At 45.7% G+C, this 12544-nt stretch overlaps 1 protein-coding gene across 2 annotated transcripts in view; it reads right to left on the bottom strand.

The window, feature by feature from the left end:
• The window catches only part of RPS6KA6 (ribosomal protein S6 kinase A6), a 115735-nt gene that overhangs the window by 89389 nt on the left and 13802 nt on the right, over nucleotides 1-12544 (bottom strand). The window contains exon 1 of one of the 2 annotated variants that reach the window (XM_073598091.1): nucleotides 12151-12251. The exons of the other annotated variant lie outside the window; for it this stretch is intronic. The gene's annotated coding sequence lies outside the window, so the exon portion shown is untranslated. Of the gene's footprint in view, nucleotides 1-12150; nucleotides 12252-12544 lie in introns of those variants that run through there. 2 annotated transcript variants of the gene reach the window in all.

The following is a 12544-nucleotide window of genomic DNA, read 5'->3' as shown; positions in this document are numbered from 1 at the left end:
AAACCCTCCACTCTTCCTAAACTAAAATGTTTTGGCCGTATGTGTTCTTTAACCCCTTCCATGCCAGGCCAATTCTGGCATTTCTCTCCACTTTTTTTTTTTTTGCTAGAAAATTACTCAGAACCCCCAAACATTATATACAGAGGGGGAAAATAATGATCGTCTCCCCTGCAGATTGTGTAAATTTGCCCCCTTACAAAGAAATGAAGGGTCTATAATTTTTATCATAGGTGTATTTTATATGATAAAGACAGAATATCTACCAAAAATCCAGAAAAAACACACAATGTTATAAATGGAGTTCAGTGAGTAAAATAAGTATTTGATCCCCAAGAAAAACATGACTTAGTAGTTGGTGGAGAAACCCTTGTTGGTGATCACAGAGGTCAGACGTTTCTTATAGGTGGTGATCAGGTTTGCACACATCTCAGGAGGGATTTTGGTCCACTCTTCTTTACAGATCTTCTCTAAATCCTTGAGGTTTCTTGGCTGTCACTTGGCAACTCGAAGTTTCAGCTCCCTCCATACATTTTCTGTATGATTAAGGTTTGGAGACTGGCTAGGCCACTCCATGAGCTTGACGTGCTTCTTCGTGAGGCACTCCTTTGTTGCCTTGGTGGTTTGTTTTGGGTCATTATCATGCTGGAAGACCCATCCACGACCCATCTTCAGTGTTCTGGATGAGGGAAGAAGGTTCTCATCCAAGATCTTACAATACATGGCCCTATCCATTGGTCCCTCAATGCGGCAAAGTCGGCCTGAACCTTTATCGGAGAAACCGCCCCAAAGCATCATGTTTCCACCTCCGTGTGACTGTAGGGATGATGTTCTTAGGGTCATAGTCAGCATTTTTCTTCCTCCAAACACAGCAAGTCGAGTTAATGTCAAAGAGCTGAATTTTGGTCTCATCTAACCACACTGGTCCTACTGGAAGGCCCATCCATGACCCATCTTCAGTTTTCTGGCTGAGGGAAGAAGGTCCTCATCCAAGATATTACAATAATATACAGCCTCAAAGCATCATGTTTCCACCTCCGTGTGTGACTGTAGGGATGGTGTTCTTGGGGTCATAGTCAGCATTTTTCTTCCTCCAAAAACGGCGAGTCTCCCTCCTCAGGAAGACACATGTACAGGTCTATCTGAAGTTGGCCAATGAACATCTAAATGATCCAGAGAAGGATTGGGAGAAAGTTCTGTGGTCAGATGAGACCAAAATTCAGCTCTTTGACATTAACTCGACTTGCTGTGTTTGGAGGAAGAAAAATGCTGACTATGACCCTAAGAACATCATCCCTACAGTCACACGGAGGTGGAAACATGATGCTTTGGGGCGGTTTCTCCGATAAAGGTTCAGGCCGACTTTGCCGCATTGAGGGACCAATGGATAGGGCCATGTATTGTAAGATCTTGGATGAGAACCTTCTTCCCTCATCCAGAACACTGAAGATGGGTCGTGGATGGGTCTTCCAGCATGATAATGACCCAAAACATACCACCAAGGCACAAAGGAGTGGCTCAAGAAGAAGCACATTAAGGTCATGGAGTGGCATAGCCAGTCTCCAGACCTTAATCCTATATAACATTTATGGAGGGAGCTGAAACTTTGAGTTGCCAAGAGACAGCCAAGAAACCTTAAGGATTTAGAGAAGATCTGTAAAGAAGAGTGGACCAAAATCCCTCCTGAGATGTGTGCAAACCTGGTCACCACCTACAAGAAACGTCTGACCTCTGTGATCACCAAGGGTTTCTCCACCAATTACTAAGTCATGTTTTGCTTGGGGATCAAATACTTATTTTACTCACTGAACTGCAACTCCATTTATAACATTTGTATTGTGTTTTTTCTGCATTTTTGGTTGATATTCTGTCTCTATCATATAAAATACACCTATGATAGAAATTATAGACCCTTCATTTATTTGTAAGGGGGCAAATCTACACAACCTGCAGGGGAGACAATCAGTATTTCCCCCCACCCACTATATACATACAGTGGATATAAAAAGTCTACACACCTCGGGGGGTAAAATGTCAGGTTTCTGTGATGTAAACAAAATGAGACAAAGATAAATCATTTCAGAACTTTTTTTTTTTTATCTGACCTATAAACAGTACAACTCAATTGAAAAACAAACTGAAATCTTTTGGGGGGGGGGGGGGGGGGGTGTAAAAAAATAAAATAATGTGGTTGCATAAGTATACACACCCTCTTATAACTGGGGATGTCGCTGTGTTCAGAATTAAGCAATCACATTCACACTCATGTTAAATAGGAGTCAGTACACACCGCCCATCATGTAAAGTGCCTCTGATTAACACCAAATAAAGTTCAGCTGTTCTAGTAGGTCTTTCCTGACATTTTCTTAGTCACATCCTACAGCAAAAGCCATGGACCTCAGAGATCTTCCAAATCATCAGAGGGATCTCATTGTTAGAAGGTATCAGTCAGGAGAAGGTCCAAGGCATTAGATATATCATGGAACACCGTGAAGACCGTCATCATCAAGTGGAGAAAATATGGCACAACAGAGACATCACCAAGAACTGGACGTCCCTCCAAAATTGATGAGAAGAAAACTGGTCAGGGAGGTGGCCAGGAGGCCTACAGCAACATTAAAGGAGCTGCGGGAATATCTGGCAAGTATTGGCTGTGTGGAGACAACAATCTCCCGTATTCTTCATATGTCTGGGCTATGGGGTAGAGGGACAAGACGGAAGACTTTTCTTAGCAAGAAAAACATCCAAGCCTGGCTAAATTTTGCAAAAACAAATTGGAAGTCTCCGAAAAGCATGTGGGAAAATGTGTTCTGGTCTGAGGAAACCAAGGCTGAACTTTTTGGCTATAATTCCAAAAGATATGTTTGGTGCAAAAACAACACTGCACATCACCAAAAGAACACCATACCCACCGTGAAGCATGGTGGTGGCAGCATCGTGCTTTGGGGCTGTTTTTCTTCAGCTGGAACAAGGGGCCTTAGTCAAGGTAGGAGGGACTTATGAACAGTTCCAAATACCAGTCAATATTGGCACAAAACCTCCAGGCTTCTGCTAGAGAGCTGAACATGAAGAGGAACTTCATCTTTCAGTATGACAACGACCCGAAGCATCCATCCAAATCAACAAAGGAATGTCTTCACCAGAAGAAGATTAAGGTTTTGGAATGGCCCAGCCAGAGCCCAGACCTGAATCCCATTGAAATGCTGTGGGGTGATGTGAAGAGGGCTGTGCACAGGAGATGCAATCTGACAGATTTGGAGGGTTTTTGGGCAAATATTGCCAAGTGAAGATGTGCCATGCCGATAGACTCCGCCCCAAAAAGACTGAGTGCTGGAATAACATCAAAAGGGGCTTCAACAAAGTATTAGGGGTGTGCAAATTTATGTGACCAGATTATTATTTTTTTTATTATTATTTTTATTCCCCCCACCTAAAAGATTTCAGTTTGTTGTTCTCCTGAGCTGTACGGTTTATGGGTCACATTAAAGATGGAAAAAGTTCTGAAATGATTGATCTTTGTCTCATTTTTTTACATCCCAGAAACCTGGAATCCCCCCCTCCCCACCCCCGGGGTGTGTAGACTTTTTATTACGTTTGTTTCTGGGTGCGAGCACGAGGGAATGGGGGCACTTTACAAAAAATAAATAAATGATAAAAAATCAGTTATTGTTTATTTTACTTTATTTTTTTGATCACTTTTATTCCTATCACAAGGACTGTAAACATCCCTTATAATAGGGATAGAGCAGAACAGGTCCTCTTTACACAGAGATCCGGGGTCTACAAGCCCCCCACATCTCTCCTCCATGCTGGAAAGCCTAAAAAAATAAATAAATAATAAATCAAATTCCAGGCTTTTCAGAGAAAAAAAAAAAAATAAACAGCAGTGTTTACATCTGCCGGCGCCAGAAGTGACGTCACTTCCGGCATCGAAGGGTCATAGAGATCACCCGGGGACCATGTGGTCCACCAGCGGATGTATTCTCTGGCTCCTCGATCGCACGGGCGGGCTGGGAGAAGCACCGGAGGGCGGTGGGAGGAGACAGCTAAACAGCCGCTATGATGGCTTTTACTTTACAGGGAATCGCCGGCTGAAAAAAATTTGCTGTCCCCTCAAAATAACTCAACACACAGCCATTAATGTCTAAACCACTGGCAACAAAAGTGAGTACACCCCTAAGTGAAAATGTCCAGATTGGGCCCAATTAGCCATATTTTGTGTGGCCACCATTATTTTCCAGCACTGCCTTAACCCTCTTGGGCATGGAGGTCACCAGAGCTTCACAGGTTGTCACTGGAGTCCTCTTCCCCTCCTCCATGATGACATCACAGAGCTGGTGGATGTTAGAGACCTTGCGCTCCTCCACCTTCCGTTTGAGGATGTCCCACAGATGATCAATAGGGTTTAGGTCTGGAGACATGCTTGGCCAGTCCATCACCTTTACCCTCAGCTTCTTTAGCAAGGCAGTGGTGGTCTTGGAGGTGTGTTTGGGGTGGTTATCATGTTGGAATACTGCCCTGCGGCCCAGTCTCTGAAGGGAGGGGATCATGCTCTTCTTCAGTATGTCACAGTACATGTTGGCATTCATGGTCCCCTCAATGATCTGTAGCTCCCCAGACCATGACACTCCCACCACCATGCTTGACTGTAGACAAGACACACTTGTCTTTGTCCTCCTCACCTGGTTGCCCCCACACACGTTTGTCACCATCTGAACCAAATAAGTTTATCTTGGTCTCATCAGACCACAGGACATGGTTCCAGTAATCCATGTCCTTAGTCTGCTTGTCTTCAGAAAACTGTTTGTGGACTTTCTTGTCATCATCTTTAGAAGAGGCTTCCTTGTGGGATGACAGCCATGCAGACCAATTTGATGCAGTGTGCGGCGTATGGTCTGAGCACTGTCAGGCTGACCCCCCACCCCTACAACCTCTGCAGCAATGCTGGCAGCACTCATACGTCTATTTCCCAAAGACAACCTCTGGATATGACGCTGATCACGTGACCTCAACTTCTTTGGTGGACCATGGCGAGGTCTGTTCTGAGTGGAACCTGTCCTGTTATACCGCTGTATGGTCTTGGCCACCGTGCTGCAGCTCAGTTTCAGGGTCTTGGCAATCTTCTTATAGCCTAGGCCATCTTTATGTAGAGCAACAATTCTTTTTTTCAGATCCTCAGAGAGTTCTTTGCCATGAGGTGCCATGTTGTACTTCCAGTGACCAGTATGAGAGAGTGAGAGCGATAACACCAAATTTAACACACCTGCTCCCCATTCACACCTGAGACCCTGTAACACTAACGAGTCACATGACACCGGGGAGGGAAGATGGATAATTGGGCCCAATTTGGACATTTTCACTTAGGGGTGTACTGACTTTTGTTGCCAGCGGTTTAGACATTAATGGCTGTGTGTTGAGTTATTTTGAGGGGACAGTAAATTTACACTGTTATACAAGCTGTACACTCACTACTTTACATTGTAGACAAGTGTCATTTCTTCAGTGTTGTCACATGAAAAGGTAGAAGAAAAGATTTACACAAATGTCACTGAGGGGTGTACTTACTTTTGTCAGATACGGTATGCGCATTAGACCGGGGACTCAGCGGGAGCCTCGGGTTCAGTACTTACAATCGGTACCCGGGACTCCGGCTTCTGGGTTACTTGATATCGGTGGTAGCCTCCGATTGGCTATCACAGTAATCAGTCACTGTGAAGCCCGCCCCCTGTGTTTCTCTCTCTCTGGGAACGGTGGGGAGAGATACAATCGATCTCTCTCCTTGCAGAGAGGAGAAAAAAAATATATATATATATACATTAAAAAAATAAAAATAAAAAATAAAAATCACTAGATCAAGGTTAGGTCTTGGTCAGTGTTTGGGTCAAGTAAAAGTCAAAGGTCAGTATATGCTGGGCAGAATTATTTTAAATAAGCATTTTTTACCCATTTTTTTTTTACCGCCCATCGTACATATACTGTGGCAGGGAGGCTGCTCTGTGCCAGATCACGTACCAAGTATGTGATCTGACACTTTCAGGTCTGGGGCGCGGGCGTGCCCACCGCCGACCCGCTCCGATCACACACACCGAGCAGCGGGTACCACAGACTTTATACCCGCCAATTATACAGTACACAGACAGAACGCCGATCCATCTATGTAAACAAGGACGATTGGCGTCCTGTCAGAAGAGAAGGTATCGATTCTGTGTCTCTGCAAAGCAGGAACATGGATCAATGCCTTCTCTTAGTAAAAAAAAAAAAAAAAAAAAAAAAAAAAGCACCTCCCCCACAGTGAGTAAGTCACTCGGCACACATTTAACCCTTTGATCGTCCCCTTGTCAACCCCCTTCCCAGCCAGTGTCATTAGTACAGTGACAGTGCATATTTTTAGCACTGACCACTGTATTAGTGTCACTGGCCCCCAAAAAGTGTCTGATTTATCCGCCACAATATCGCACTCCCACTATAGATCGCCACCATTACTAATAAAATACGTGTGTGTGTGTGTGTGTGTGTGAGTGAGTGAGTGAGAGAGAGAGAGAGAGAGAGAGAGAGACACAGAGACAGAGAGAACGAGAGAGAGACAGAGACAGAGACAGAGAGACAGAGACACAGAGAGAGACAGAGAGAGACAGAGAGAGACAGAGAGAGACAGAGAGAGACAGAGAGAGACAGAGAGAGAGAGAGAGAGAGAGAGAGAGAGAGAGAGAGAGAGAGAGAGAGAGAGAGAGAGAGAGAGAGAGAGATAACTCTATCCCATAGTTTGTAGACGTTATAACTTTTGCGCAAACCAATTATACACTTGTTGGGATTTGGGGTTTTTTTGTTTTGTTTTGTTTTTTACCAAAAACATGTACATATTGGCCTAAATTGGTGAATAAATTCGATTTTTTACATTTTTTTTTTTAATTGGATGTTTTATAGCAGAAAGCAAATTGTTTTTTTTTTTTTTGGTTTTTTTCGAAATTGTTGCTTTTTTTTTTGTTTACAGCGCAAAAAATAAAACCCGCAGAGGTGATCAAATACCACCAAAAGAAATCTCTATTTATGGGGGGAAAAAAAAAGGATTATCATGATTATGAATTATGATTGGGTACAGCGTCGCACAACCGCGTAATTGTCAAACTAACGCCGTGCCGCATCGTAAAAAATGGCCTGGTCCCGAACGCATCACGCTTACGTTCCCAACACACTACAGATTGTCATAGCAACCAATAAACAAAAAGGACTCAACCCATCGTATATATAGCGGCACCTTGCACACAGATAACCGACATAATAGTTTAGGGCTGTAACTAACGATTATTTTCATAATCGATTAGTTGGCCGATTATTGTTTCGATTAATCGATTATTCGGTTAATAACCTTAAAAAAAAGTGTGGTGTATAATTTAGTTAATGTGTACAGTTTTAAAAAAAGGTAATTTATTCTTAAATATCTCCATGCAGTTGTAAATATAAATAACCAAATTATATGATTAGAGAGCAAAATATCTAATCTCTGAGAATAACAGACAGAAGAGATATACTTATATACTATTAGAGGAGATATACTGTATAAACTGTTAGAGGATATATACTGTATATACTATTAAAGGGTGAATCTGGTAAATATCATCAGACTCAGTGATCAAATTTTTTTATTAAAAACAAAAACAATGTCTTCCTTCAAAAAAAATTTAATTTTAAGAAAGTTCGTTCTTTCATTCAGTGAATGTACAAAGATTTTTCGTCTGAATATTTTCATCTGAAAATTGATCCGTCTGGCCAGCATAAGGCTCGGTACACACCTATGCAGTTTGCTTTTCATCTGTTTCTGCAGTGCTTTTTGCTGTGCGTTTTGATTTTTGTGCTCGTGATTTTGCTGCGATTTGTGTTTTTGCATTTTTTTGGCCAATTTGTTGGGCAGATTAAAAAACACATATTGCTGCAAAAACGCATTACATGCTTTTCTGCAGCTTCACTATTGAAGTATATTGAACTAAAAAAGCACCGTTTTGCGTGAACGTGTCCCATAGGAAACCATGTGAATGAACTGTAGTGCGTTTCTGCAAAAAGCACCAAAAAACACATAGATGTGAACCAGGTCTAAGACGTTTAGTAACATAATGGGGTGAAAAAAACTAAAATTAGCCCTTTATAGTACAAAAAAAAAAGCAGATAATCACTACTGTAAGGGGTAATATTTTTTAGTGTAGAACTGTGAAAGTAATATTTGCAGTAGCGATTATTTGCTCTTTTTGTACTATAAAGGGCTCATTTTAGGTTTTTTTCAACCCCATTATGTTACTGGCCGATTAATCGATTATGAAAATAGTAATCGATTAATTTCATAATCGATTAGTTGTCGATTAATCGATTAGTTGTTTCAGCCCTATAATAGTTTGGCTTACAGCATATTCTACTGCAAGATTGGATCTGTAAAAAACACTCAGAATTACCATAACTCAGATTACTACAGTATACAAATGCATTAAAAAAAATAAATAAATAAAAAAAAAAACACACATTATGAAAAAAAAAAAAAAAAATCATACATTATGAAAAAAAATTTTTAAAGAAAATAAAAAAAACAAAAACACACAAATTTATATATATATATATATATATATATATATATATATATATATATATATATATATATATATATATATATATATATATATATATATATATATATATATATATATATATATATAATCTAAATTTTAAAAAGGTAATAATAATATGATATAATATATAAAATCAAAAAAGGAGGATTTTTATATATATATATATAAAAAAAAACCAGAAAATATGGGTAATAAAAAGAGCCAGCAGAAGAAATGTAGAATAATAATAATAATGTATATATCATTTATATTTTTTTTGTTAATTTGAAAGAGAAGGGATTAAAAGAAATATAATTGTATATATCAACCTGAGTAGAATCTAAGCACTAAAACTAGGGCAGAATCCATCACTCCTACTACCTCCAATACATCTAACAATAAAATATTATTACAGTCCTCTTCTATCCTATGCGTTACTGATAAATCAATTGGAGGTCAAACTCAATGTTTAGACCTCGGGGGAATAGCATCTTGATGTCAAAAATCCACCAAGATTCCTTTAAACTCAATTTCCTAATATAATCCCCCCACCCCTCCCCCGCACACTCGCCTTTTCCAGCTTCCAAAACTGTAGCTAGCTCGGATCCTGATAAATGCTTAGATATACTTTGCTGTGTAACTATGTTCTCTCATCCTCATAGATACATTTCTGGAGGTGCACCCAATGTACTGAAGGCCACATGGGCACTCCATCATGTATACCACCCACTGCGAAGCACACGATATATAACATTTCTAATTTTGCACCTTTTTCCAGTAGCCGAGGCTACAAACTCCTTTACTTAATTATATATAAAAGGCATTTGATGTGATGGCACATACTAGTGGTAGCAGCTCCTCTGAGTTACTATAGGACACGGTGGGTTTTTAGTGGTGCATGGATTATTCATTTTTTATCCACTTGTCAGGGGACCCAGATCTGACAACCCACCCGTCATGGGACCAACATCCAATGACCCAACTGTCAGGGGACCCAGATCTGACAACCCACCCGTCATGGGACCAACATCCAATGACCCAACTGTCAGGGGACCCAGATCTGACAACCCACCCGTCATGGGACCAACATCCAATGACCCAACTGTCAGGGGACCCAGATCTGACAACTCACCCGTCAGGGGACCAACATTCAATGACCCACCCGTCAGGGGGCCCAGGTCTGACAACCCACCCCTCAGGGGGCCCAGGTCTGACAACCCACCCCTCAGGGCGCCCAGGTCTGACAACCCACCCCTCAGGGCGCCCAGGTCTGACAACCCACCCCTCAGGGCGCCCAGGTCTGACAACCCACCCCTCAGGGCGCCCAGGTCTGACAACCCACCCCTCAGGGCGCCCAGGTCTGACAACCCACCCCTCAGGGCGCCCAGGTCTGACAACCCACCCCTCAGGGCGCCCAGGTCTGACAACCCACCCCTCAGGGCGCCCAGGTCTGACAACCCACCCCTCAGGGCGCCCAGGTCTGACAACCCACCCCTCAGGGCGCCCAGGTCTGACAACCCACCCCTCAGGGCGCCCAGGTCTGACAACCCACCCGTCAGGGCGCCCAGGTCTGACAACCCACCCGTCAGGGCGCCCAGGTCTGACAACCCACCCGTCAGGGCGCCCAGGTCTGACAACCCACCCGTCAGGGCGCCCAGGTCTGACAACCCACCCGTCAGGGCGCCCAGGTCTGACAACCCACCCGTCAGGGCGCCCAGGTCTGACAACCCACCCGTCAGGGCGCCCAGGTCTGACAACCCACCCGTCAGGGCGCCCAGGTCTGACAACCCACCCGTCAGGGCGCCCAGGTCTGACAACCCACCCGTCAGGGCGCCCAGGTCTGACAACCCACCCGTCAGGGCGCCCAGGTCTGACAACCCACCCGTCAGGGCGCCCAGGTCTGACAACCCACCCGTCAGGGCGCCCAGGTCTGACAACCCACCCGTCAGGGCGCCCAGGTCTGACAACCCACCCGTCAGGGCGCCCAGGTCTGACAACCCACCCGTCAGGGGACCCAGGTCTGACAACCCACCCGTCAGGGGACCCAGGTCTGACAACCCACCCGTCAGGGGACCCAGGTCTGACAACCCACCCCTCAGGGCGCCCAGGTCTGACAACCCACCCCTCAGGGCGCCCAGGTCTGACAACACACCCCTCAGGGCGCCCAGGTCTGACAACCCACCCGTCAGGGCGCCCAGGTCTGACAACCCACCCCTCAGGGCGCCCAGGTCTGACAACCCACCCGTCAGGGCGCCCAGGTCTGACAACCCACCCGTCAGGGGACCCAGGTCTGACAACCCACCCGTCAGGGGACCCAGGTCTGACAACCCACCCGTCAGGGGACCCAGGTCTGACAACCCACCCGTCAGGGGACCCAGGTCTGACAACCCACCCGTCAGGGGACCCAGGTCTGACAACCCACCCGTCAGGGGACCCAGGTCTGACAACCCACCCGTCAGGGGACCCAGGTCTGACAACCCACCCGTCAGGGGACCCAGGTCTGACAACCCACCCGTCAGGGGACCCAGGTCTGACAACCCACCCGTCAGGGGACCCAGGTCTGACAACCCACCCGTCAGGGGACCCAGGTCTGACAACCCACCCGTCAGGGGACCCAGGTCTGACAACCCACCCGTCAGGGGACCCAGGTCTGACAACCCACCCGTCAGGGGACCAACATTCAATGACCCACCTGTCAGGGGATACAGATCTGAAAACACTCCTGTCAGGGGATACAGATCTGAAAACACTCCTGTCAGGGGACCCAGATCTGACAACACACTTGAAGGGGGACCCAGATCTGACAACCCAATTGTGAGGGAACCAACATCCAATGACCCACCCGTCAGGGGACCCAGGTCTGACAACCCACCCGTCAGGGGACCCAGGTCTGACAACCCACCCGTCAGGGGACCCAGGTCTGACAACCCACCCGTCAGGGGACCCAGGTCTGACAACCCACCCGTCAGGGGACCCAGGTCTGACAACCCACCCGTCAGGGGACCCAGGTCTGACAACCCACCCGTCAGGGGACCCAGGTCTGACAACCCACCCGTCAGGGGACCCAGGTCTGACAACCCACCCGTCAGGGGACCCAGGTCTGACAACCCACCCGTCAGGGGACCCAGGTCTGACAACCCACCCGTCAGGGGACCAAGGTCTGACAACCCACCCGTCAGGGGACCAAGGTCTGACAACCCACCCGTCAGGGGACCAAGGTCTGACAACCCACCCATTAGGGGACCAACATTCAATGACCCACCTGTCAGGGGATACAGATCTGACAACACACTTGAAGGGGGACCCAGATCTGACAACTCAATTGTGAGGGAACCAACATCCAATGACCCACCCGTCAGGGGACCAAGGTCTGACAACCCACCCGTCAGGGGACCAAGGTCTGACAACCCACCCGTCAGGGGACCCAGGTCTGACAACCCACCCATTAGGGGACCAACATTCAATGACCCACCTGTCAGGGGATACAGATCTGACAACACACTTGAAGGGGGACCCAGATCTGACAACCCAATTGTGAGGGAACCAACATCCAATGACCCACCTGTCAGGGGACCCAGATCTGACGACCCACGCGTCAGGGGACCTGGAGCGGCGCAGCTTCTCAGCACAGGACAGACAGCCTTGTATCCTATCCAAGTTTCTACTCCTCCCATAGAGAGAAACACTAAAATCATCTGGGAACACACGCCCAAAGCGTAATGCATGTCATTTTCCTGGGATTGGTGACTAAGGGAAAAATAAAAATATGTTTGTACAAGTTCAAAGGGAAGCCTGGCTGAAAACAGTTCACACATGAAGGTGAGAGCTACATGGAGGCGAGGACTGAATCAGCAGCCCTTCCACCTGTTGTGGGGATGTGATGAAACGAACAGACAGCGTCTATATGAAGAGGATCAACTGAACAGGGACTATTTATAGGGTATATTTTAAACCCG

Source organism: Aquarana catesbeiana, linkage group LG09 (genome assembly GCF_042186555.1).
Source record: "Aquarana catesbeiana isolate 2022-GZ linkage group LG09, ASM4218655v1, whole genome shotgun sequence".
In the NCBI taxonomy this organism is placed as follows: domain Eukaryota; kingdom Metazoa; phylum Chordata; class Amphibia; order Anura; family Ranidae; genus Aquarana; species Aquarana catesbeiana.
This window is presented reverse-complemented; position numbering and strand designations above follow the sequence as displayed.